The sequence below is a fragment of the Schistocerca nitens genome, chromosome 10 (assembly GCF_023898315.1).
Source record: "Schistocerca nitens isolate TAMUIC-IGC-003100 chromosome 10, iqSchNite1.1, whole genome shotgun sequence".
NCBI lineage: Eukaryota > Metazoa > Arthropoda > Insecta > Orthoptera > Acrididae > Schistocerca > Schistocerca nitens.
The window spans coordinates 182,530,428-182,557,207 of record NC_064623.1 but is presented as its reverse complement, the minus strand read 5'-3'; positions in this window follow the sequence as shown (position 1 = coordinate 182,557,207).

The following is a 26,780-nucleotide window of genomic DNA, read 5'->3' as shown; positions in this document are numbered from 1 at the left end:
ACAACGCTTGACCCCACATTGCAAAAGAGGTCAAAACGTACTTGGAAACATTAAAAGGGGATGTCCTACCCCACCCACCGAATTCTCCAGACATTTCTCGCTCTGATTATCACCTGTTTAGATCAATGGCTCATGGTCTGGCTGACCAACACATCTGATCTCATGAAGAAGTTACAAATTGTATCGATATGTGGATCGCTTCAAAAGATGAACAATTTTTTCAACACAGGATTCATACAGTGCCCAAAAGATGGGAGAAAGTAGTGGCCAACAATGGAAAATACTTTGAATGATACATGTGTGACCAGTTTATTTCATTAAAGCCTCAAACGTTGAGGCAAAAACGGTGGAAGCAAAGTTGTACACCTTGTAGAATTCCAGAATGCATTTCAAAAGAGAAAGAAATGTTTGTATCAGTGTATTCACTCTCAAGAGCACTTATTTGAAGGTGATGGTGTGTAACATAATAATTTTAATAAATGAAGTTCAGGAGCTTTTAGATACCATCTTGCACTTTTCATATATGGCTTTTTTACAGTGCAAATTTTTTCCTCTGTGGCACAAGTTTCACAGGCTTATTTATATTTTGCATAATTTTAGTACTCATAATTTTAATTAATCTCTCTTAAGGTAACACTATTAACAGCTAGAATGTTTGTGTTAACAGCGACGTAGTGTTGGAGCTAGTATGCTCTTGCTTCATCTGAACAGTGAACTGACTTAACCCAGCCTGTTATAGGGGTCCTTACAATGTAATGTTGATTCCAAGCCATGATACAGCTTGGCATTTTTCACATTAACAAACCATTGAAATAATAAGGCTTGAAGAAGAAATATCTGTTCATAAAGCCATTGAGTCCCTAAGTAAGTGTGATATGACTATTACTGTTTACAATGTATATAAACGATTAGTAGAAAGCATCAGAAGCTTTTTAAGATTGTTTACAGAGGATGTGATTGTCTACAAGAAAGTAACAATTGCAGAAGACAGTATCAATGAATGGAGTGGGCTCTGGCATAGTACTGTTTGTTGATTAGGGATCCTTACCAGGTAGTACTAATAAAAGAGAGAGAGAAGACCTAAGAAAAAGTGGTGTGTTTTGTCATGGGAGTGTTTGGTCAGTGTGAGAGTGTTACAGAGGGCCTCAACAAACTCCAGCTGCAGATGTTACAAGAGAGGTATTATGCATCATGGACAGGTTTGCTATTGAAATTTTGAGAGGGCACTTTCTGGAAAGTGTGAAAAAAATATTATTTCCTCCTGCATACATCTCATGAAATGACCAAGACAAGGAAATTTGAGAAATACAGAGGCTTAGTGACAATCATTCTTCCCATGTGCCATTCGCAAGTGGAACAGGGAAGGGTGGATCAGTTAACAGATCATCCACCACTTACCGTCTCATGGCTTGTGAAGTATTAATGTAGATGCAAATTTATAAATACCAGGTGGTTATAATTAAACTTTTCCTATTTAATATGTTATAACATGGAAACTAATTACCATATGAGTAACAAACTTTGTAGCATTAATGTCCAGAGTATGGGGTGCAAGATTTCCACGTGTCACAGCGTCACGATCCAGTTCCAACTATGGCCACCAGGTGCCATGATCAGTCATCATGATTCATATAGTCTCACACACCTGACCAGTCACAGTGCACTTGTTGACATGTCAACACGAGCTTGGGCAAAAGGAACAGAGCTTTTCTGGTGAAGCTCTTTTATCAAAATAACAGTAATGCTGCAGCTACAATTTGAGAATATAGCCAGCTGCAAGGATTATGGAAGGGTCCTCCTTCTTCACCTGCTGTGTGGAGTATAATGAAGAACTCTGAATCAAATGGAGAACTGGACATTGCTCCAGCTAGAGACAGACGACTAGTTGCACCACAGGTGGTTGACGAAATTGCTGTTGCTATGGTAGACAGTGCTGTGTGCAATTCCCAATCATCGGGCAGTGCATGTGCTGTGTCACAACAGTTGAACATCCCACGGTCCACTGTACAGAAGATGCTTCAAACAATTCTCAAATGCTACAGGGTGTTTCAAAAATGACCGGTATATTTGAAATGGCAATAAAAACTAAACAAGCAACGATAGAAATACACCGTTTGTTGCAATATGCTTGGGACAACAGTACATTTTCAGGCGGACAAACTTTCGAAATTACAGTAGTTACAATTTTCAACAACAGATGGCGCTGCAAGTGATGTGAAAGATATAGAAGACAACGCAGTCTGTGGGTGCGCCATTCTGTATGTCGTCTTTCTGCTGTAAGCGTGTGCTGTTCACAACGTGCAAGTGTGCTGTAGACAACATGGTTTATTCCTTAGAACAGAGGATTTTTCTGGTGTTGGAATTCCACCGCCTAGAACACAGTGTTGGTGCAACAAGACAAAGTTTTCAACGGAGGTTTAATGTAACCAAAGGACCAAAAAGCGATACAATAAAGGATCTGTTTGAAAAATTTCAACGGACTGGGAACGTGACGGATGAACGTGCTGGAAAGGTAGGGCGACCGCGTACGGTAACCACAGAGGGCAACGCGCAGCTAGTGCAGCAGGTGATCCAACAGCGGCCTCAGGTTTCCTTTCGCCGTGTTGCAGCTGCGGTCCAAATGACGCCAACGTCCACATATCGTCTCATGCGCCAGAGTTTACACCTCTATCCATACAAAATTCAAACGCGGCAACCCCTCAGCACCGCTACCATTGCTGCACGAGGGACATTCGCTAACGATATAGTGCACAGGATTGATGACGGCGATATGCATGTGGGCAGCATTTGGTTTACTGACGAAGCTTATTTTTACCTGGACGGCTTCGTCAATAAACAGAACTGGTGCATATGGGGAACCGGAAAGCCCCATGTTGCAGTCCCATCGTCCCTGCATCCTCAAAAAGTACTGGTCTGGGCCGCCATTTCTTCCAAAGGAATCATTGGCCCATTTTTCAGATCCGAAACGATTACTGCATCATGCTATCTGGACATTCTTCATGAATTTGTGGCGGTACAAACTGCCTTAGACGACACAGCGAACACCTCGTGGTTTATGCAAGATGGTGCCCGGCCACATCGCACGGCCGACGTCTTTAATTTCCTGAATGAATATTTCGATGATCGTGTGATTGCTTTGGGCTATCTGAAACATACAGGAGGCGGCGTGGATTGGCCTCCCTATTCGCCAGACATGAACCCCTGTGACTTCTTTCTGTGGGGACACTTGAAAGACCAGGTGTACCGCCAGAATCCAGAAACAATTGAACAGCTGAAGCAGTACATCTCATCTGCATGTGAAGCCATTCCGCCAGTCACGTTGTCAAAGGTTTCGGGTAATTTCATTCAGAGACTACGCCATATTATTGCTACGCATGGTGGATATGTGGAAAATATCGTACTATAGAGTTTCCCAGACCGCAGTGCCATCTGTTGTTGAAAATTGTAACTACTGTAATTTCGAAAGTTTGTCTGCCTGAAAATGTACTGTTGTCCCAAGCATATTGCAACAAACGGTGTATTTCTATCGCTGCTCGTTTAGTTTTTATTGCGGTTTCAAATATACCGGTCATTTTTGAAACACCCTGTATCTGTACAAGTTCCATATCGTACAGCAGGTTGCACCACAGGATGCACAATGACATGTTGACTTCACTCTCCACTTTCACGCAAGAATTGAAGTTGATGAGAGTTGGCCCTGGACCATCCTATGGACAGACAAAGCTCATTTTTCTCTGGCAGGGGAGGTGAACACACAGAATTTCCAAGTCTGTGGATATTCACCTCCAATCACTGTGCATGAAGTTCCTCTGTATGCTGAACATGTCACTGTATGATGTGGCTTCACAGCTATGTTCACCATTGGCCCATTCTTTTTTGAACAGGTTGGCATTTAAGGACCAAAGACGTGCAATGTGACTGGCAAGCGTCACTGCGATAAGCTTTGCCAGCGTGTCGTACCTACCTTACAGGCGTGGGACTCGTTGAACTCAACAGTTTTCGTGCGAGATGGGGCTGCATTGCATATTGCTCATGAAGTTCAACTGCTTCTCCAAAACATATTTAGAAACAATCAAATTGTCAGCCAGTTGTTTCCGTATGCTTGGCCAGCACAATCAACTGATCTCACTCCCTGTGATTTCTGGTTGTGGAGCTATCTGAAGGACAGGGTTTACCAGGGGGACATTCACACATGTACTGATCTGAATCACAGCAGAGTTAGCCAGCACATCTATAAACATGCTTCATTCTGCTGTTCAGAATGCAATCCTGTACTTTCAGACTCCTCTGAACACTGATGGGTGCTGTATTGAACCCCTTTTAGAGCAATAATGGTACCAGTATGTAATGGTATGATGTACTATAGAAGCACATTAAAAGTATTTCAGTTGAATTGATTCTGCATTGATATTAATGCTACCAAATTTGATACTTATACAGTAATTAGTACATTCCTTTTTTGGGCAATTTTAAAATCAGTGATTTTTGTTTATTACTGTTGCTGAGTAAGAATTTGTAATACAGTTCTAAAGTTTGCATTTGTTATAGCAGACATATGGAGATGGAGGACACTTATCACGGCCTGAAATAATCCAGAGAAGCAAGGTTCAGATTGCAAATGAAGTAAACGTAAGTATTGTTTTCTGTTTCACTTGAATCTAGTGTTTATAACAGTGTTGTCTTTATCAGACTCATAATATTTTGATTTGATAGAGGCTTGTTGATGAAGCAGCTGCAAGAGTAGTCCAGGAGCAACAGCTAGGCCGGCACAAAAAGCACAGAAGCCCTTTTGTTCCACGTCACCCAAAGATTGTAAGTTATTTCACTGTTAGTTACTCTTAATAGTATTCCTTCTCCACCGACCTCTTCTTCCTATTCAGTATCCAGCAGTTTTTGCTCAATTCCCCCTTTCATTTTCATCTCTTTCTCAGACTTGTGATCTGATCTGTACTGCTTAGTTGTCACAAATACCATAAAACTAGCTGTTACTTGGGAATGTAATATATTTTCATTATAATATAACTGGATGGATAAAAAATCCACTCACCAAGCGGTGGCAGTAGAACGCACATATAAAAGATATTATGTATGGAAGCTTTCGGAGCCAGTGGCTCATTCTTGTGGCAGAAGGGTTGAAGGGGAAGGAAGAAGGGTGAAGGAAAAGGGCTGAGGAGGTTTAGGAAAAGGGGTAGAGTTTGGAAAAGTCATCCAGAACCTCAGGTCAGGGGAGACTTATGGGATGGGATGAAAAGGAAAGACTGATTGTTGGTAACTTCACCAGACAAGATTTGAAAACTTGAGGTCTTAAAGGTGGAAGTTAGGTAATATGCAAGACAGAGATTACTGCCAAAACATTGGGTGTGAGTTACTAAGAGCAGAAAGCTAAGAGCATTTGTTGTGATAGTGGTGGTGGAGGAGGGTGGGTGGACAGGGGTAAATGGATAGATCAGCAAAATTAAAGATATAGAAAATTAAAAAGGTAGTAAAGAAAAAAATAGCTTCTGAAAGGAAATACTGAGACAAAAAAATTAACATAAATAAAGGGCACATAGGTGGTAAGACCCAAGAACATATCATAACATTTCCCACCTACGGAGTTCTTGCGGAAGAATCCAGAAGGCAAATGTGATGAAGCAGGCATGACTGTCATGTTGTTGTGCATGCTCTGCAACAGGATAGTGTGTATTTCCAGTATATGCCCTCTGCCATATGCCTATTCATCTAGACCAATAAGTTGATGGCAGTCAAGTTGATGTTAATAGGCTGAGTAGTGTTTACACAATATCCTGTTGCAGAGCATGCACTACAGCACGACAGTCATGATTTTGGTGCCCATATCACTGTACATGCAATCTGGATTTTTCCCCCAGACATCAGTTCCTCAGAACTGCACAGGTGAAAAGTGATGCTATATGTCCTTGGTTATTGCCACCCACCTGGCCTTACCGTATTTACTTGAATCTAAGCCACACTCGAATCTAAGCTGCACGAAACGCTGTTCAAAGGTATGTTAAAAAAATACCTGCTCGACCATCCGCTGTACTCGTTAGATGAATTATTTTCCAGAAGTAATGCCCTCCCTTAATAATAGATGAATTAGTCTCTTAGTTATTAGATGGATGATACAATATTATGTTAATGTCATAGTGTTAATGTTATAATGTTATATTGAGAATTGCTATACTAGTTTAATGACAGCTTGTAAATGAGATACTTATAATATCTATATCATTGTATTATATTACTATTCTGTAGCATTAATTGTATTTGTACAATTGTATTGACACATTCCACATCCAGGCGAATCACTCGCATGTACGGATCTATGGAATACGCATACCAAATTAAAAAAAAATAAAATAAAAATAAAATGAAAAATGAGACAAGAAATCAAGAAAAAAAAATTTTCTCGAATCTAAGCCGCACCTGAAATTTGAGACTTGAAATTCAAGAGGAGAGAAAAGTTTTAGATCGCTCCTCCAAATAGAAACAAAGTTGGTCCATTGTAACATAAGACACAATTGAGGTCGAATGGATGAAGATACAGTTACAGTAGTTTGGTTTGAGTCATAAGCTTAACAATTAAGCTTTACCAAGTAGTCATTGCTATGTGTCAGGAGCTCTGTCCGTATTTATTTGGGTACCCTTCCTTTTTCACGTGCTTTGTCTGGTTTGAATCAATTGCTTATTTTGCTTTGATCTGATAAGTGCCATTCTCTTTGTTATAGGTGTTTACATCATTCTAAGCTGAAAATGCATTATTGTACTGTGTCATGCATTGTTTGTCGCATTCTGATAATGAGTGTTTATGACCTGTCACTGCTCGCATCATGGCTTGCTTTTGTGCACGCTACGCGGCTTACAATTAAAAAAAAAAGAGAGGAACTGTCTCATAACCGAAACAACGGCAAGAGACTGTTATTTGTTGTTACTTACACTGCTTCTTTCATTGATAATGCTCAACAAGAACCAAATAATAGACTGTGTATGATAGAATTTGTTCCGAACGAGAGTTTAGCGAAAATTTTTCTCCGTTTGAAAATCTTTGCAGACACATCTTTAGTACATTATATTCTGCACGGAAATTAGAGTCATCTTAGATTCATGCTTCATTTCTGACTGTGTCATTGTTCAGCATAAGAATAATATGAATATAAACATGACATTATATGTATATTGTTCCACGTTTGCTGTTGTCTCACTCTAGTTTTGTAGTTTATTAGGCAGACAGGATTTAAATGAGATAGCAGCAAACACGAAAGAATACATGGCATAATGTTTACATTCTTCTACCTTTTCTTTTAATTTATTTACTGACACATAGGTTTTGGCGCCAGTATTTATCTTTGTGCCTGCAAAACATGCCTGTGTAGTGCTACATATATTAGATGGCAGAAGTTAGTTGTGGCGGCACCTACCAACGTTTTTCAGAACTGCCGCTTACTTTGCACTCGATTCTAAGCCTCACACAGTTTTTTAGATTACAAAAACTGGGAAAAAAGTGTTGCTTGGATTTGAGTAAAAACGGTAATTTATGTTAATTTATTCAGTCTCAGCTTTCCCTGACAGTAAATACTCCTTTCTTCACTCCCTTTTAGTTTTCTACATCTTTCATTTTCTGAACTGTCTATTTTGTCACCGTCCTCCTCCCATCTCTTTCACATACAGTGTACTTAGCTTTTTGATCTTATTAACTGCTGCACAATGTTTCAGCAGTAATCTCTGCTTACACATTATTCTATCTTCCACCTTTAAGCTCCCAGGTTTACAAATTTCATCCGGTGCAGTCCCCAATGATCAGTCTTTTCTTGTTTCCTGCCTGGTAAGTCTCCCCTGACCTGGGATTCTGGTTTACTTTTCTGAATTCTGTCTCTTTTTTTAAACCTCAGTCCTTATTCCTCACTTTTCTTCCTTCCTCTTCATCCCCTCTGCCACAAGAAGGAGCCACTGTCTCTGAAAGCTTGCATACATAATGTATGTGTTATTCTATCACTGCTTAGTGGGTAGATTTCTTTATCTATCCAGTTATATTATATTTTTAAAAACGAATTATTTTCCTTGATATATTAGCTGTTAACTGTGCTGTGCTCACATGACAAATGATGGTTAGTAAGTAAGCTATTGAGCATGTAACAATGTCAAAGTAGGAAGAGAGACACTAAAGATAGTAGATGAGTTTTGCTACTTGGGCAGTAACGTGACTGATGATGGCCAAGGTAAAGATGATACAAAATGCAGGCTGGCAATAGCAAGAAAAGTGTTTCTGAAAAAGAGAAATTTGTTAATGTTAAATAATGGGCCGCTGATTTGTGTATGTGGTGATGGTAGCCAACATTGAACCAAATGGGATCCATAGGATTTACACCAGGAAAATTTTGTTTCTGAGTCATCAGTGTGAGTTCAGTATAATGCTCCACAAACCACTGTAGTGTGGTTCTGGCTCAGAGACACGGACAGTTATACTGCTGAAAGATGACACCACTGTCGGGGAAGACATCGAGCATAAAGGTGGTTCACAGCTGGTAGCATGTCTTCTATTTCTACCACAGGTCCCTTGTAAGTGCAGGACAATGTCTCCCATAGCATCACTGCAAGTTTTGAGCTGGCGTTCACCTCAATGACGCCTTTTGTGGAGATGTTTATCGACCTGATGTAGCAAAAATGCGATTCACTTGAAGAGCCAACATATTTCCACTGAACAACAGTTGACTACCAATGGTCCTGTGCCCACTGCAATCATAACTGATGATGTCATTGGGGCTGGCTGCTGTGGCCAAGTGGTTCTAGGTGCTATAGTCTGGAACCGTGCGACTGCTACGGTCACAGGTTCGAGTCCTGCCTCGGGCACGGATGTATGTGATGTCCTTAGGTTAGTTAGCTTTAAGTAGTTCTAAGTCCAAGGGAAAGCAGAAAGGTGGAAGGAGTATATAGAGGGTCTATACAAGGGCGATGTACTTGAGGACAATATTATGGAAATGGAAGAGGATGTAGATGAAGATGAAATGGGAGATACGATACTGCGTGAAGAGTTTGACAGAGAACTGAAAGACCTGAGTCGAAACAACGCCCCCAGAGTAGACAACATTCCATTGGAACTACTGACGGCCTTGGGAGAGCCAGTCCTGACAAAACTCTACCATCTGGTGAGCAAGATGTATGAAACAGGCGAAATACCCTCAGACTTCAAGAAGAATATAATAATTCCAATCCCAAAGAAAGCAGGTGTTGACAGATGTGAGAATTACCGAACAATCAGTTTAATAAGCCACGACTGCAAAATACTAACACGAATTCTTTAGAGACGAATGGAAAAACTAGTAGAAGCCGACCTCGGGGAAGATCAGTTTGGATTCCGTAGAAATACTGGAACACGTGAGGCAATACTGACCTTACGACTTATCTTAGAAGAAAGATTAAGGAACGGCAAACCTACGTTTCTAGCATTTGTAGACTTAGAGAAAGCTTTTGACAGTGTTGACTGGAATACTTTCTTTCAAATTCTAAAGGTGGCAGGGGTAAAATACAGGGAGCGAAAGGCTATTTACAATTTGTACAGAAACCAGATGGCAGTTATAAGAGTCGAGGGACATGACAGGGAAGCAGTGGTTGGGAAGGGAGTCAGACAGGGTTGTAGCCTCTCCCCAATGTTATTCAATCTGTATATTGAGCAAGCAGTAAAGGAAACAAAAGAAAAATTTGTAGTAGGTATTAAAATCCACGGAGAAGAAATAAAAACTTTGAGGTTCGCCGATGACATTGTAATTCTGTCAGAGACAGCAAAGGACTTGGAAGAGCAGTTGAAAGGAGTGGATGGTGTCTTGAAGGGAGGATATAAGATGAACATCAACAAAAGCAAAATGAGGATAATGGAATGTAGTCGAATTAAGTCGGGTGATGTTGAGGGTATTAGATTAGGAAATGAGACTCTTAAAGTAGTAAAGGAGTTTTGCTATTTGTGGAGCAAACTGATGATGGTTGAAGTAGAGAGGATATAAAATGTAGACTGGCAATGGCAAGGAAAGCGTTTCTGAAGAAGAGAAATTTGTTAACATCGAGTATAGATTTAAGTGTCAGGAAGTCTTTTCTGAAAGTATTCGTATGGAGTGTTGCCATGTATGGAAGTGAAACATGGACGATAAATAGTTTGGACAAGAAGAGAATAGAAGCTTTTGAATTGTGGTGCTACAGAAGAATGCTGAAGATTAGATGGGTAGATCACATAACTAATGAGGAGGTACTGAATAGGATTGGGGAGAAGAGGAGTTTGTGGCATAACTTGACCAGAAGAAGGGATCGGTTGGTAGGACATGTTCTGAGGCATCAAGGGATCACCAATTTAGTATTGGAGGGCAGTGTGGAGGGTAAAAATCATAGGGGGAGACCAAGAGATGCATACACTAAGCAGATTCAGAAGGATGTAGGTTGCAGTAGGTACTGGGAGATGAAGAAGCTTGCACAGGATAGAGTAGCATGGAGAGCTGCATCAAACCAGTCTCAGGACTGAAGACCACAACAACAAAAACAAGTCCAAGGGACTGATGACCTCAGATGTTAAGTCCCATAGTGCTTAGAGCCATTTGAACCATTTGCATTTGATGTCGTTGGGTCAACATGTGAATACCCAGGGGTGGTGTGCTGTGGAGCTCCATGTTCAACAAAATACAATAAACGATGTGCTCTGAAACACTTGTGCATGTGTCAGCTGTAGTCTCTTTCAGCAGAGATGCCACAGATTACCACCTATCCTACTTTACAGAGAACACAAGCCTTCAAACCCTATGTTTTGTGAAGAGTCATGAACATCCAACCGTGTAGCATCTAGTGTTATTTTCACTGTCTTTCTACCTCTTTTTCTAGATGCTCACGACAGTAGTATATGAACTAACCAGCTTTGCTGTTTTTGAGATACTCATTTACGAGCTCTGCATAATATTAATAATCTACCCTTTCTCAGAGTCACTTATCTCAATAGATTTCCTCATTTGCAGCCTGGATTAGTAGTGTGTATGCTATGAAACACAGTGCTATAACAAAGATAAGTTGGTATATCAGATTGGTAATGAGGAAGTAGTGCATGAAACTGGGAGAAAAGAAATATATGGCACAGCCTGGCTAAATGAAGGGACAGGTTGACAAGAAACTTCCTAAGACATCAAGCAGTAGTTAATCTGTTAATGGAAGGAAGCATGGAAGATAAATATTGCAGAAAGAGACAAAGACACTAATACAGTAAGCAGGCTAAAATGGTCATGGTTTGCAGTAGTTATGGAGAGATGAAGAGGTTTCTAAAAGATAGAGTACCATGGAGAGCTCCATAAATCTGGGTTTTGAACTGGAGACTGCAACGTCAACGCGCTGAACCAGTGTGAAATGTGGTGCACCCATTAGATGCTAGTGCTCGAGAGCTAGAGCAGCCATGAGGCACCACTCAACTGAATGGGTGTCAACGTTCTACTTTCTTATGTAGCATTTTCCTTCTTTTCCTGCTTTCTTTCCATATGTGTTTCAGTTTTATTAGGTCTGTCCACATTTGCCATTTTATTCATGCACATGTCAGTGTTGCACTCATCTGTGATCACATCACAGAAAGGCATGAAACAAGAGGGCTGAAAGAGCATAAACACCCTTTACAGCTTTGGAACATGTTCAAATTTTGTAAAATGGTTTTGCACAGTTCCAAGTAGTTCCTCCTTGCATACCAGAGCAAAGATTCCATTCACACAACACTCTAAAGGAATCAGATCATGTTCAGTGGTGCTGCAGTCCCACACAGTCCATAAAGTAGGGTTGGATGGTTCTGGGTGGCTATCAGTAGTGTCAAACATTGTCAAGAACATCAACTGAAAAATTTGTAGGAATCAATGTCCCAAGACAAGAGGTGGGTTCATTGACACCATTTATTGGCACCTCCACCCTTTATACCACCTCATTAGAGCTTTTCGTGTTGACTCTGAGTAGTGGTGTGTCTAAAATGTTTTCCTCAGTTACCCATAAGAAAGTGTGTGATTTCAATGCTGCCTTCCATCGCAGAGGTGTCAAAAAAGGACTTAAATGTGGATAAAAGAGTCTGTGGCAACCTTCTCATTGTGTGACATGATGTGGCAGGGCCACAATGGCATTGGGCAGAATTGTGTTGAAAACTGATACCAGTGTGTCATCATTAACTTATCTCACACCTCACCTGGACTTCTAAGCTGTGGCACTTTTTTCACTTGTTTCGGCATCTTGCCATTTGAAGCATCACCAGGACCAAGGGTGACATCGCAGGGTGCCATGCTTTTGCATCATTACAGAGGAAGGCTGTAGGTACCTTTGAGCCAAATTTCAAACTTATGCCTCACAATAGGAGATAGTTACAGGGTTTCAAAAAAGTGATACTTTTTGTGCAATGTATACACTTCTATGACCATTGATGGACATTATTGAAAGTATCACATAACAGATGTAAGAAAGCAGGCTAGGTCAAAATGTGAATAAAAAGAATATCTCCAAGTGTGTTGGGAAGTGGTATGGCAAAAATACGACATACACTTGAGAAATTAGCAGAAAAAGTACTCTCTAACATTCACTTCACAATGGTTTGCAGAGTATTTTTGTATATTTACAGTAGAAATATATAAGACTTTTGGAGTACTAAGCCATTGAAATAATATAGGCTTGAAGAAGAAATATCTGTTTGTAAAGCCACGAAATGTAACATTTACTTTATAATATTGTGGATGGTATTATCATTGCCTGTACAAAAGCATAGAGATGCATGAAAATCTGGCATGTTCTGGAGAAACAGGGAACTGTAACTGATGATTACATCAAAAACAATGCTAGACATCAAGACTGGGGACTGCAAAATTATTTATTCATCAAAAAAATAAGCAGAGGAAATTAAAAAGAAAGAAAAATTTGTAGTAAGCAAAAAGAGATATAACATTCATGGTGAGAGTGTAATGATGTGGAAATGTTACAGTTAAATATGAAAGGATATCAAACGTTATTTTCTTCTGTATACAACTACTGGTCATTAACATTTTTGGCATTTTAAGTTTTGTTGTCGAATACACACTATGATTATTTACTCAAATAGCAATTTTTATAATATTTTATAGTATATATGTAGATTAAAACTAAAGAAACTGCAAAAAGGTGGGAATTTGAGGAGATGGGACCTGGATAAACTGAAAGAACCAGACGTTGTAGAGAGCTTCAGGGAGAGCATTAGGGTATGACTGACAAGAATGGGGGAAAGAAATAAACTAGAAGAAGAATGGGTAGCTTTGAGGGATGAAATAGTGAAGGTAGCAGAGGGTCAAGTGGGTAAAAAGATGAGGGCTAATAGAAATCCTTGGGTAACAGAAGAGATATTGAATTTAATTGATGAAAGGAGAAAATATAAAAATGCAGTAAATGAAGCAGGCTAAAAGGAATACACACATCTCAAAAATGAGATCGACAGGAAGTGCAAAATGGCTAAGCAGGGATGGCTAGAGGGTAAGATGGATACCGCCTACAGGAAAATTAAAGAGACCTTTGGAGAGAAGAGAACCACTTGTATGAATCTCAAGAGCTCAGATGGAAACCCAGTTCTAAGCAAAGAAGGGATAGCAGAAAGGTGGAAGGAGTATATAGAGGGTCCATACAAGGGCGATGTTCTTTAGCGCAGTATTATGGAAATGGAAGAGGATGTAGATCAAGATGAAATGGTAGATACGATACTGCGTGAAGAGTTTGACAGAGCACTGAAAGACCTGAGTCGAAACAAGGCCCCGGGAGTAGACAACATTCCATTAGAACTACTGATGGCCTTGGGAGAGCCAGTCCTGACAAAACTCTACCATCTAGTGAGCAAGATGTATGAGACAGGCGAAATACCCCCAGACTTCAAGAACAATATAATAATTCCAATCCCAAAGAAAGCAGGTGCTGACAGATGTGAAAATTACTGAACTATCAGTTTAATAAGTCACGGATGCAAAATACTAACGCAAATTCTTTACAGATGAATGGAAAAACTGGTAGGAGATGACCACGGGGGAAGATCAGTTTGGATTCCGTAGAAATGTTGGAACATGTGAGGCAATACCCTACGACTTATCTTAGAAGCTAGATTAAGGAAAGTCAAACCTATGTTTCTAGCATTTGTAGACTTAGAGAAAGCTTTTGACAATGTTGACTGGAATACTCTCTTTCAAATTCTGAAGGTGGCAGGGGTAAAATACAGGGAGTGAAAGGCTATTTACAATTTGTACAGAAACCAGATGGCAGTTATAAGATTCGAGGGGCATGAAAGGGAAGCAGTGGTTGGGACGGGATTGAGACAGGGTTGTAGCCTATCCCTGATGTTATTCAATCTGTATATTGAGCAAGCAGTAGAGGAAACAAAAAAAATTGAGTGTAGAAATTAAAATCCATGGAGAAGAAATAAAAATTTTGAGGTTCACCGATGACATTGTAATTCTGTCAGACACAGCAAAGGACCTGGAAGAGCAGCCAAATGGAATGGACAGTGTCTTGAAAGGAGGATATAAAATGATCATCAATAAAAGCAAAACGAGGACAATGGAATGCAGTGGAATTAAATCTGCAGGAATTAGATTAGGAAATGAGACTCTTAAAGTAGTAAAGTAGTTTTGCTATTTGTGGAGCAAACTGATGATGGTCGAAGTAGAGAGGATATAAAATGTAGACTGGCAATGGCAAGGAAAGCGTTTCTGAAGAAGAGAAATTTGTTAACATCGAGTATAGATTTAAGTGTCAGGAAGTCATTTCTGAAAGTATTTGTATGGAGTGTAGCCATGTATGGAAGTGAAACATGGACGATAAATAGTTTGGACAAGAAGAGAATAGGGGCTTTCAAAATGTGGTGCTACAGTAGAATGGTGAAGAATAGATGGGTAGATCACATAACTAATGAGGAGGTATTGAATAGAATTGGAGAGAAGAGAAATTTGTGGCACAACTTGACTAGAAGAAGAGATCGAACGGTAGGGCATATTCTGAGTCATCAAGGGATCACCAATTAGTATTGGAGGGCAGTGTGGAGGGTAAAAATTGTAGAGGGAGACCAAGAGATGAATTCACTGAACAGCTTCAGAAGGATGTAGGTTGCAGTAGGTACTGGGAGATGAAGAAGCTAGCACAGGATAGAGTAGCATGGAGAGCTGCATCAAACCAGTCTCAGGACTGAAGACCACAACAACAACAACAACAACAACATAGTATATATACCTAGTCTGAGCTACACATATCTGTTTTTAGCTTGTTTTTCTGGTTTTTATTTGTTTACTTGTGTGATTTGTATCTCTAGCACACCAGTAGCTATGGTCATACACAATACTTTGGAAAACAATATCTACATTTTAGCTGAGTTTTGTGGGTTTCTTAACTGCAGTATAGAACTTTAGCAATTGGTGAGTAAAAAATTCTACAGGAAGTGTTGTGAAACATACTTTTTTAAAATAAAATAATTTTTGTATGGTTAGGCAGGATGTTGCACAGCTTTATTACATTTTGCCCAAGTTGCTATTTCAATGTCAAGTACATCTGGCACTATTCAGCTTTGGGCAATAATCATGCAAACTTTTTTGTGCACGTTGGGCAGCAGCAGTTATTCACATTTTATCTTCACAGCATTCACTTTATGATGATGGAGAGAGGCGGATAATACCAGTGAATACTTACTCTTCAAGCTTGGGATCTTCTACTGCAGGGTACAGAGACTATATACAACAGGTAAGCAACTGTTTATTAATCAAGATATTATATTTTAACCCAGTTCCTGTGGAGTCCTGCATCTGTGTCTGCTGTAATAGAAGGATAACACAGCTGTGTCATGTGACTGTGGCAGTTGCCGACTCAACTATAGATTTAACAATAGACACTGCCCTCTCCACTGTGATTAAAGTTTGCAGAAAAGACAGGGAATGTACATAAATACTCAAAGAATTCCTATCCATGTATTCCTTATGCTTATAAATAAGTTTGTGAGCTACAAATCTTCCTCTTCCTGATTATTTCTAAATGCTGATTCATTCATCCATTCATTTATTCATTCAATCTTCATGTTCCTTAGGTCCTACTGAGAACGAGCACCTACAGAGATGTAGAATCAGTCAAGATATATATTAATGAAACAGAATCAACTCTCAGAAACTTAATCTATTAATAACATCCATACAAATTATAGAAGTAGACATATGTGTGTATGTTTGTGTGTATGTATGTATGAATGAATGATTTTCCACATCTCATCCTAAACCACTGGATCAATTTCAGTCAAACTTGGAACACATGTACCTTACTGTAGGGTAAGAGGCTTTATCACTTACTACATTTTCACTGTTCATACAGTCAAACTGCTACATGAGGCATAACATTTTAATTTATTACTTCTTTACTACTAATGGTATGCACAATTAATATTACAGGCAGTATTCACATATATCACTGAATGTACCAGAAAAATTGTATCATTGTTCAGCACTTAGTTCAAAAGTATGACATCATAAACATTGAATTCATGAAAAACTACTGCATCATGCCAAATGTTTAAATTTATTACTTCATTGCTACTATCTCTATTGACACAACTTTTCACAAATAGTATCCAAATTTGTTGCTGAATCTACCTACAAAAATATATCATTGTACAATACATAGTTCAGAAGATATAATGTCATAAACACTGAGATGCATGAGAAATGGCCACATAATTTGTGACACTTTAATTTATTACTTCTTTGCTGCTAACTCTATTCACAACATGCTTTGCAGATAGTATTGACATATGCCACTAGTATTGACATATGCCACTAAATGTACCTAGAAAAATATATCATTGTATGGCACACAGTTCAGGAGATATGCCATCATAAATGCTGAGATTTGTGAGAAAGTTCCCTGTCGTGCATGATGTTTCAATTTGGGCATATTACTTCTTTACTATTAACTCTATCATCAACTCATTTTCAGACAATAGGCTCACATGCCACTGGATGTACCTGCAAAATTATGATGGTGAGTCAAATGAAAACCATAAATTTGTAATAACAAATAGAAATTTCGTGCTGTTATCCTGTAAGTTCGTAAAAATGCTACAAACAGCATGCAGAATGGCCTGTAGGTCGCAGCATAGTGCAGATGCACACTTACCATTGCAGTATCAGTATAAAGATGGCCGCCCCACTTGCGACTTGCACCAGGGAAGAACAGCATTCCGTTATTCAGTTTTTGCATAGTGAAGGTGGAAAGCCTATTGAAATTCATCGACAAATGAAGGTTCAGTATTGATGCATGTTGTCACAGCAGCAAGTCTACGAATGGAGTAGGAAGTTCGTAAACGGTGTGACTTCAGTGGAAGATGCTCCTCGTCCAGGTCAGATACAACGAATTGCGACTCCACAGAAAATTGCAGCAGATGAAGACATAGTGAAGGAAAACTGCTGAGTGACACTGAATGACATTGCAGCATGTTTACAGATTAGTTGTGGGTCAGCACACTACATTGTGCATGATGTGCTCCAGTTTCACAAAGTGTCTGCAAGATGGGTGCCACGGCAGCTGACTCCTGAAATGAGAGAACAACATGTAGATGCTTGTGAAGAACTTCTTTGGTGCTTTGAACCAGAAGGTGATGGCTTCCTTGCAAGAATCGTTACTGGGGACAAAACCTGGGTTCACTTCCACCAACCGGAAATGAAGAGAGCGAGCAAGGAATGGCACCTTTCCTCATCACCAAAACCAAAGAAGTTTCTAACAGAGCCATCAGCAGGGAAGGTTATGCCAACTCTCTTTTGGGATGAAAACAGGTGGCATTTTGGAGCATTACATGCCGAGAGGGCCACTGCCACTGGTGCATCACACACAGATCTCCTAAAAACTCATCTGCGGCCTGCAATCAAATCAAAGTGACGTGGATTGGTGTCAGGAGGTGTACTTTTGCAACATGACAATGCAAGGCCCCACACTGCCTGTACAACAGTTGCAACAACCAAGGACCTGCTTTTTGACTGTCTTCCTCATCCACCTTACTCACCAGACCTTGCCCCAAGTGATTCCCATATGGTTTGACCACTCAAAGAACCATTGGGAGGAAAGAAGTTCCATTCTGATGAAGAGGTATGCCACACAGTGGTTGCATGGACTACCAAAAGAATTTTTTTCTAAAGGAATTTATGCACTTTGTAAGCACTGGAGGACTTGCATTGAGCATGGGGGAGATTATGTTGAAAAGCAATACAGCTTCATACCACTTCTGCATAATTAATACTATCTGAAAAAATATTTAAGGTTTTCATTTGACGTCCTTGCATATTATTATGTAGCATGTAATTTAGGAGATACGATGTCATAAACTTTGAGTTACATGAAAATGAAACTGCAGAGCTTAATGTGCTAGATATACAGGTGAAATATGTGTACAAATAATATATGAAATATGTTAAATATGTGTGAAATATATTTGACTTCTGTGTATGTGAGAAAATACATAGGTAAAAACCTCATCCTAAGCCCCTGGAATGATTTCAATGAAATTTGGTTGGCTATTAGTTACAATCCAGAAAAAAAAGTAGAGGTATGAAGAACCAGCCTCATATTGGGGTGCAGATGATAATGTGGAGAGAGAATGGAGGACAAGGAGATGAGCCACAGTGAAGGAAAGGAGGAGGTAGGCACAGACACAAGTAGGAGGAGGAGGAGGTGGAGAGAGATAGGGTAGGGGAAAATGGAAAGAGAGAGGAGAGAAGAGGAGATGGACAGAGAAAGTAAGGAGGAGTAGATGGGTAGAGACAGGGGGAGGAAGAGATAGGCAGAGAGATAAGGGAAGGAGGAGGTGACAGGCAGAGTAGCAGGAGGAAATGGACAAAGGAAAAGAAGAGGAAGAGATGGACAGAGAAGGGAGAGAGGATGATATGGACACAGACAGGAAAGCAGAGGAGATGAACAAGGAGAGGGGGCAAGGAGGTGATGGACAGAGAGAGGGGGTAGAATGAGCTGGACAGAGAGAGGGGGAGGAGGAAATAGGCAGGCAGGCAGATTGGGAGGATAAGGCTGACAAAGAGAGCAGGAGGAGGAGATGGAATTAGGAGGGTAGGGGGAGATGGACTGAAGGGAAGGAGCAGATTGACAGAGGGACATGGAGCAGATTAATAGCGATTGGTGAGGGGGTAGAAGATGGGCAGTGAGAGGGTCAGGAGGAGATAGATATAGAGGGGGGTAGTGGGGGTTGGTGGACACAGACAGAGAGGGGGGATGGAGAAGATGGACTAATAGGAGACAGGAATAATAGATACCTAGACAACACCAGGTACTCAGCTAATAAACAATAAACTATGAAAGTAGCCCCTATTACTTAATGCTTATACCATCCAAATTTAACCTAGTAAATTAGAATGAAAGTGACTACGTTTAAAAAAGCTGCTGCTTCCTGAGTTATACAGAATGACTTTGCTAAATGAGGAAAAACTACAGGAAACCAATCCTGAGAGGATAAGGAGCAAAAAAGATCATAGGGATGAATCAGCTGAAATACATTTCTTGGGAGGTACAGCCACCTCAAGGTGGAGACAAAAGTTCTTTGACAGTGTAGTAGGTTTCATTGATTAAAAACACACATGAGAACATACCAGGCAAGTTGGAATGCTCTGTCTGTACTAGTATTTTAGCTCCACACTCAATAGGCTAGTGAGGTGGAGCACCACCACGCAGTAGCCTCATTACGCATCATACTACCAAAGGTACACCTCCCAGCATGGAAGGGAGGACCATCTGCAAGAAGTTAGAAAGGCCTCACCTGCTAGGCATTGTGGAAGGATACTGGTCTTATGAGGCACTCCCCAATGATCCCCACCCACATATTGAGGCTTAGACAGTGCCACCATACCATGGTGATTCTCCATAGCCCACAGATGGGCGTGGTGGAGTACAACAATAACTGTTGCTCATAAAGATAGTCTCATCTGGGAGCAAGATGAATGACTGAAATCCCAACACCATGGGGTCTGCGGTACCATAGAGTGACAAATCTGTTACCAAGGAAGCAAACAGTAGGTAGTAATGCCTGCATGCACTGTAAGCAAGACAGATAGTGGCAGTTGTCATGGGGAATGCTCCATACAGTCATCTGGCGTAATCCGTGCTGACAGACCTCCTGCCTGCTGCAGGTACTGGAGTCACTGTCAAAGATCTTTTATCTACCTGTAATGTAGGTTATCTTTTCTGGGCATAGGTCCCTATGACTGTTTTGGCTTTTTACCCTCACAGGGATTATTTCCTTCAGTTTGTCCCCGTTTAGCAGAATCATCCTATATTAAACAGCTGTCTAATTGTATCTAAATATTTACTGGATTATACAGGATGCTTCAAAAAGAAAGAACAGATTTCAGTTGTTTATTACAGACAGAGTATGAAAGATAGAAAAACATTGCACTTGTCACTGGATAGAGGAAGTTTCAAAGTTTTATGTTTGCACACACACAATACCATACTTTTAACATTAGCACCATGTGTTGCTCAAGAAACATCAGAACGGTTGACCATTTCATTCCACACATGAATCAACAGGTTCCAGTTATTGAATTGACAGCTTCAACAATTTGATTTCTCAGTTCTTGAAGAGTAGTTGTCATATGTGGGACAAATACTGTGTCTTTTATGTACCCCCACAGAAGTACCCCCACAGAAAGAATCACAAAGTGTGAGGTCTGGTGACCTGGGAGACAAACAGCAATAAACAAGATCTTGCAGTCCACCTCTTCCAATCCAGTGTTGTGGAATGGTGTCATTAGGATAACACTACACATCAAGTTGAAAATGAAGTGGGGTGTTGTCATGTATAAAAATAAAATCCATGGAATCTTTATGAGGCTGAGGAAATAGCCAGTTTTGCAGCATGTACAGGTATGACATTCTTGTCACAGTTTCCTCCAAAAAAAAAATAACGGTCCATAAACCTTGTGAATAGAAACGGCACAAAACACATTCAGTTTTGTTGTGTGTCCTTTGCTGTTCATGATGATGCTAAGATTTTGTGACACCCTCCACCCAAATTTCTTACACTATGGCTGTTTAATTTACTCAGTAGATGAAATGTCAATTTGTCCAGAAAGATGAGTGATTCAGAAAAAGTGTATTTTGCCATACCCTGGAGAATTGACATGCAAAATTCATTTGTGTTATAGTTGCTGGGATGCAATTGCTGCAGTAACTGCAACTGTGACTTCATATGCAAGCACTGTTCCACATCATTGTGTGAGGAAGCTGAAGTTACTGGCTTACCCATCTTGTGAACTTTTGAGGGCTCCATGTGAATGCATCCCGGATTGGCTCAACAGTTTCATCAGATGTGCATGGCTGAGCAATGCTTTTCCCTTTGCATATGCTTTCAACTTCCAAGAATTTTTTATGCCAGGTATAAATACATTTATGCAGAGGCTACTTTTTGGTGAATTGATGGGGGAATGAACATTGCACTTGAACAGTGGATTGACTTCGCACAAATTCCAACAGACAAAATGATTCTGCTTGTGATATAGTCATCATGTTGCTACAAACATAGAAATAGTGCAGTTGTGTTAAATCTTTGAACATTCCTCTATACAGTAACATGATCAACATGTTTCTGTCTTTCATAGTTTGTCTGTAATAAGCAGTTGAAATCCATTCATTCCTTTTGAATCACCTAGTATTGATATTTTTCAAATAAAATAGCTGCCCATGATGGTAACAGCAGAAGCCTGTTTACAACCTTTGAGAATCATACCTGTAAGTCTTCTTATGTTGGTATACTGAAAACACATAAAGGATGTAGTATAACGATTTATAACAGTGAAACGTGAAGCCTTCTCAGTGGAATGCTGCATCTTTGGTGTCTGTAAACAAATAATTGTGGCTGTAGCCTCTGTTTGTGTAAGAGTTGTTACTTTGTTTTTCCAGATAAATTGTAAGTGTAGTAATAGAGCAACAAATTGGCACAAAGTTTGACATAAAACTTGGAAAAACTGCTTCTGAAACCTACCTGTTACTAAAAGCAGTGCATGGTGAAGAGTATTTGTCATTTATGTGAGTTTTTGAGTGGCTCAATTGTTACCAAGATAGCTGAGAAGATGTTAAAGATGACTCTTGCTCAGGATGCCCATTGACATCAAAAATAGATGAAAATATTGAAAAAGTAGGTAATATGGTTTTATCTGACCCCCAGTTCAGTATTGACCTATTGCTGAAACTGTAGGAATTGACAAAGAATGTGTAAGGTGAATTTTATGTGCCCAATTTAACACGAGAAAAGTGTATGCTAATCTGGTACCAAAAATTTATGATTGAACAAAAGAAGCTAATGGAAATCTTTGTCCTGACACTCTGAATACCATTGAAGATGATGCAAATCTCTTGGAAAGAGTGATGACATATGACAAATATTTGATTTTCACTTATGATTCAGAAACTAAGTGCCAATCCTTACATTCAAAAGACCTGTCTTCACTGAGAGTATAAAAGTATAGAATGAACAAATCAAGATTAAAATCAATGATGATTGTTTTTTTTTTCTTTTTTTTTCAATATTCATGTAATTATGTATCATCACTAGGTTCCTGAAGGTCAAACTATTAGTCAAAGTTACTATCTTGACATTATTGCTCAACTCTGTAAGAGAATAAGAAAAAAAACGAGCTGAATTATGGAAGAACAAGTCAAGAGCTCTACATCAAGACAATACACTGGCTCATTGTGTTAAGAGGTTTTTAGGAAACTACAGCATTTCAGTATTAGACCATCCACCTTATTCACCTGACCTAGCACCTTGTGACTTTTACCTACTCTCAAAGATCAAATATGCATTAAAAGGAACAAGATTTCACTTCAGTGAAGCAGTGAAAGGAAAAGCAGCATGCATCATCAAGGAGCTCATGGAGGAAGACTTCCAGCACTGTTCCCATCAATGGAAAATTCACATGGAGGATTGTAGGACTACAGGAAAAGAGTATACTGAGGGTGACAGTAACTAAGTACGTTGTTGTTGTTGTTGTTGTGGTCTTCAGTCCAGAGACTGGTTTGATGCGGCTCACTAAGTATATAAATAAAATAGAAAGAAACATTCCACATGGGAAAAATATATTAAAAACAGAGATTCCATGACTTACCAAATGGGAAAGCGCTGGTAGATAGGCACAATAAAAAACACACAAACACACACACAAAATTTCGAGCTTTCGCAACCCCCGGTTGCTTCGTCAGGAAAGAGGGAAGGAGAGGGAAAGATGAAAGGATGTGGGTCTTAAGGGAGAGGGTAAGGAGTCATTCCAATCCCGGGAGTGGAAAGACTTACCTTAGGGGGAAAAAAGGACAGGTATACACTCGCACACACACACCTATCCATCCACACATATACAGACACAAGCAGACATATTTAAAGACAAAGAGTTTGGGCAGAGATGTCAGTCTAGGCGGAAGTGCAGAAGCAAAGATGTTGTTGAATGGCAGGTGAGGTATGAGTGGCGGCAACTTGAAATTAGCGGAGATTGAGGCCTGGTGGATAACGGGAAGAGAGGATATATTGAAGGGCAAGTTCCCATCTCCAGAGTTCGGATAGGTTGGTGTTAGTGGGAAGTATCCAGATAACCCGGATGGTGTAACACTGTGCCAAGATGTGCTGGCCGTGCACCAAGGCATGTTTAGCCACAGGGTGATCCTCATTACCAACAAACACTGTCTGCCTGTGTCCATTCATGCGAATGGACAGTTTGTTGCTGGTCATTCCCACATAGAAAGCGTCACAGTGTAGGCAGGTCAGTTGGTAAATCACGTGGGTGCTTTCACACGTGGCTCTGCCTTTGATCGTGTACAACTTCTGGGTTACAGGACTGGAGTAGGTGGTGGAAGGAGGGTGCATGGGACAGGTTTTACACCGGGGGCAGTTACAAGGGTAGGAGCCAGATGGTAGGGAAGGTGGTTTGGGGATTTCATAGGGATGAACCAAGAGGTTACGAAGGTTAGGTGGACGGCGCAAAGACACTCTTGGTGGAGTGGAGAGGATATCATATCATGAAGGATGGATCTCATTTCGGGGCAGGATTTGAGGAAGTCGTATCCCTGCTGGAGAGCCACATTCAGAGTCTGATCCAGTCCCGGGAGGTATCCTCTCACAAGTGGGGCACTTTTGGGGTTCTTCTGTGAGAGGTTCTGGGTTTGAGAGGATGAGGAAGTGGCTCTCGTTATTTGCTTCTGTATCAGGTCGGGAGGCTAGTTGCAGGATGCGAAAGCTGTTTTCAGGTTGTTGGTGTAATGGTTCAGGGATTCAGGACTGGAGCAGATTCGTTTGCCACGAAGGCCTAGGCTGTAGGGAAGGGACCGTTTGATATGGAGTGGGTGGCAGCTGTCATAATGGAGGTACTGTTGCTTGTTGGTAGGTTTGATGTGGACGGATGTGTGAAGCTGGCCATTGGACAGATGGAGGTCAACATCAAGAAAAGTGGCATGGGATTTGGAGTAGGACCAGGTGAATCTGATGGAACCAAAGGAGTTGAGGTTGGAGAGGAAATTCTGGAGTTCTTCTTCACTGTGAGTCCAGATCATGAAGATGTCATCAATAAATCTGTACCAAACTTTGGGTTGGCAGGTTTGGGTAACCAAGAAGGCTTCCTCTAAGCGACCCATAAATAGGTTGGCATACGAGGCGGTCATCCTGGTACCAATGGCTGTTCCCTTTAATTGTTGGTATGTCTGGCCTTCAAAAGTGAAGAAGTTGTGAGTCAGGATGAAGCTGGCTAAGGTGATGAGGAAAGAGGTTTTAGGTAGGGCGGCAGGTGATCGGCATGAAAGGAAGTGCTCCATTGCAGCGAGGCCCTGGACGAGCGGGATATTTGTGTATAGGGAAGTGGCATCAATGGTTACAAGGATGGTTTCAGGGGGTAACAGACTGGGTAAGGAGTCCAGGCGTTCAAGAAAGTGGTTGGTGTCTTTGATGAAGGATGGGAGACTGCATGTAATGGGTTGAAGGTGTTGATCTACGTAGGCAGAGATACGTTCTGTGGGGGCTTGGTAACCAGCTACAATGGGGCGACCAGGATGTTTGGGTTTGTGAATTTTAGGAAGTAGGTAGAAGGTAGGAGTGCGAGGTGTCTGTGGGGTCAGGAGGTTGATGGAGTCAGGTGAAAGGTTTTGTAGGGGGCCTAAGGTTCTGAGGATTCCTAGAAGCTCCGCCTGGACGTCAGGAATGGGATTACCTTGGCAAACTTTGTATGTAGTGTTGTCTGAAAGCCGACGCAGTCCCTCAGCCACATACTCCCGACGATCAAGTACCACGGTCGTGGAACCCTTGTCAGCTGGAAGAATGATGATGGATCGGTCAGCTTTCATATCACGGATAGCCTGGGCTTCGGCTGTGGTGATGTTGGGAGTAGGATTAAGGTTTTTCAAGGAAGATTGAGAGGCAAGGCTGGAAGTAAGGAATTCCTGGAAGGTTTAGAGGGGGTGATTTTGAGGAAGAGGAGGTGGGTCCCGCTGTGATGGAGGACGGAACTGTTCCAGGCAGGGTTCAATTTGGATAGTGTCTTGGGGAGTTGGATCATTAGGAGTCGGATCAGGATTATTTTTCTTTGTGGCAAAGTGATATTTCCAGCAGAGACTACGAGTGTAGGGCAGTAAATCTTTGACAAGGGCAGTTTGGTTGAATCTGGGAGTGGGGCTGAAGGTGAGGCCTTTGGATAGGACAGAGGTTTCCGATTGGGAGAGAGGTTTGGAGGAAAGGTTAACTACTGAATTGGGGTGTTGTGGTTCCACATTGTGTTGGTTAGAATTTTGAGGTGTTGGGTGGAGTGGAGCTGGAAGTGGGAGATTGAGTAGATGGGAGAGACTGGGTCTGTGTGCAATGAGAGGAGGAACCTTTCCAACAAACCTCAACCTCCTCTCATTGCAATGAGAGGAGGAACCTTTCCAACAAACCTCAACCTCCAAGACAGAATATCAACAATGTTATGAACAGGATAGATTAAAGAATAGACTGCAGTGACCACTGGCTACTGGTGATGAGCATGAGAATTATGAAGCAATGAAAGAAGACAGAGAACCAGGGAAGGAGAATCAGAGTGTGGAAACTGAAGGAAAAGGAAGTCAAGGAAATATACCAGGCAGTTATGTTACCAAAGAGTGAACCAAAACAGGAGAAGAGCACTGTGGACAATTTAAAAGTTCTATGGTAGAACCTGCAGCCGCTGTATGTGCAAGTACAAGTGGGAGGAGAATCAATGGTGGAATAAAATAGTCGATGATGTGGTGGGAATGATGGAGAAAGATATCAGAGGAGTAAGAAAGTACTATGTGGAATGTTCAAAAATAAAAGGAGAGGTTTTAGAGAGGATGCAACAATGATGGATAAAGACGGGAAAGAGGTTAATAACAAAGAGACTCTGAAGATAGTGTGGAAGGAATACTTTGAGCATTTTCTAACTTCAAATGGACTTTGAGATGAGGATAATAGGCTAAATGAAGTAGAAGTAAACTGGCGGCAGGGGAAGGGGGGGGGGGGGACTGGGGGTAACCTGGCATGGAAGTAAATGGAAATGGTAGTGGTTGAGATGAAAGGACGAAAGGCACTAGGTATGAATAAAGTAAGTGTCAAAGTGGTGAAGTCACCAGGGAAGCTTGGAGCTTGGGAAACAGTGTCTGCATCCTGTGAGGAGGATTGTAAAAACTACAGGGAGTCGCGTTGATACCACTTGAGGTGTATGAGGAACTGAATCTGAACAAGGATCAAAAAGAGGCAAGAACAAATTGAGGGAGGAACAGTATGG